Source organism: Bison bison, unplaced genomic scaffold (assembly GCF_000754665.1).
Source record: "Bison bison bison isolate TAMUID 2011002044 unplaced genomic scaffold, Bison_UMD1.0 scf7180017864180, whole genome shotgun sequence".
In the NCBI taxonomy this organism is placed as follows: domain Eukaryota; kingdom Metazoa; phylum Chordata; class Mammalia; order Artiodactyla; family Bovidae; genus Bison; species Bison bison.
The window spans coordinates 4,763,695-4,765,760 of NW_011494752.1; the positions used below are offsets into that span (position 1 = coordinate 4,763,695).

Here is a 2,066-nt window from a genome sequence, read left to right on the forward strand (position 1 = left end):
TAATGAAAGAGGGACTTGCTGGCAGTCCAGTGGTTAAGACTCCGTTCTTCCAATGCAGAGGGCATGGGTTTGATTTCTGGTCAGCAAACTAAGATCCTACATGCTGTGTGGTTCAGCCAAAAAAGTATTTAAAAAGAAAAAGAAAGAAATGAAAACAGGATGCTGACCTAAGCTTGAAATGAACTGAGTGCCTGCATCCGTGGCCTCCTTGCTGTGGTTGTCCCCTGGCCCTGCATATATCCATCCACTTGCCCAGAGCAAGGGGGTTCCTCCCCACCTCTCTGTCCAGGAAGCAGATCCCACTTTGCCAGCTCTGTCCCTCGAGCTGAGCTCAAGAAGCAAGAAAATCCCAAGAAGATCTAGTGCAGCTCCCACTTAGAAAGTGAAGGAGGGGTAAGTGGTCAGGTAAATACTTTCAGGGCACCCTGGAGAGGTGAGTGCACCAAGGAGACAGCCTGAGAGCTTTGCTTTGGCAGCCTGCCCCACCTGGGCTTAGCACAGCCTTGCACAGAACTTGGTGTTCCAGAATAGGTTTCTGGAAGGAGCCTTGGGGAGGGCCAGGAAGGAGGGTCAGGGTGCTTGCTTGGCCTATGGGTGCCCCAGTCACCACCTGGTCTGGGGCAAAGCCCACAACCCCACCACGGCCCATCTGGGACTGCTAAGGAACTTGGGGAATGGAGGATTCAGCTCCTGAAACAACAGTAACCACCAAACTGCCTTGCTCCATGAGAGTACCCACTGCTTGTGCCACTTAAAATATATCACTTTAACAGGTCTCTGAACTTGGCATTCATGGGTCTTAACTCTCCTCGGAGTAAAGGGAGCCACTTGTCAGAAAACCACAGAAAGAGGTCAGAGTAGCCCTTGGGCCCTGCCCTGGAGCCTCCACCATGGCACCAAAGTATTGGTGCCTTTGGCTCCTGGCCTTGAATTCTCGTCTCTCCAAAATACTCTCTGCTAGGCCTTGCTGTCCCTTCTGTCCAGGAGGACATGACACACCAGTAAGCAGGTGTTTAGCCCTTTAAGCAAGGCAAATCTATGGAAATCTGAATGTGCAGAACAGATACATTAGAGGACTATTCTTTGTTTTTCAAAACAAGGGGGCTACAAGATTCTTTTAAATAGTGAGCTACCTCAAGATTCTGTAAAATCTGATTTGTTTTAGGAAAAAAATGTGACACAACAGTCAAACTTCCCCGATATCCAAAGTTGGAAAAAGCCAGAGGCCAACAGTCGCATGCCCACGCGTAGTCACAGGAGGCTAGAGGGACCTGGGGGAGGGGATGTACTTGGAATTTTGAACAGACTCAGCAGCTGGTGATATACCTGCTTTTGCAGGGCCTGAGCAGGCGCACTGAGGGCAAGGCCCTTGCCCCGGGGACTTGCAATCCATCGGATGATAGAAATCAGCCCTGAAGATGCAAGTTACATCTCCACTGTTTGCACAGCTCGGGAATCCACACGGCCTCTCAGGAGAGCCTACCACCCTGTGCCTATGGTGGTTAGCACCCTGGCATGCATGTGGGCACCCCAGGACAGCTCCCACCATGCCAGCTGGGTTCTGTGAACTGCCCTAAGGGCCTTGCCAGACAGGGTTGGGCTCCTTCTGAGCTGGAACAAGTTAACCATTGACTGGGGTGGAGGTGGAAGGCTGGAGGCATGGGTGGGGGGTGGGGGTGGGGTTGAAGGGGTGAGTCGCCTTCCTGCAGTAAGACAAAACTCAGAACCTCTATTCCTTGCATCTCTGCATGGCCCCTGTGGTACTTCTCCACTCTGTGTGACACTCAGGTACCGTGGAGAGGACAGGGATATATATTCCTACCAGACAGCCAGAAACATCCTCCAGCGGGGGAGGGGGTAGCAGGTGGTAAGCTCCTGTCCAGCAAGAGTTAACAGATCACTGCTCTGGAGTAAAACTTTTCCAGAAGGAGCTCTGTTGGAGGCCTGGATTGACTCCAAGAAGCCAGTAGGATGAGTCGAGCTCTGCCTGCCCACCTAGAGATGGGAGTCGGCATGCCCGGTCCCCCTTCCCAGCTGGGCGTATCAGCCGTGGAAGCAGAACTGAG

General features: G+C 52.4%; 1 protein-coding gene across 4 annotated transcripts in view; it reads right to left on the reverse strand.

Moving 5' to 3' along the window:
• The window catches only part of PRR15L (proline rich 15-like), a 15,532-nt gene that overhangs the window by 3,114 nt on the left and 10,352 nt on the right, over positions 1–2,066 (reverse strand). The window lies entirely within an intron of this gene.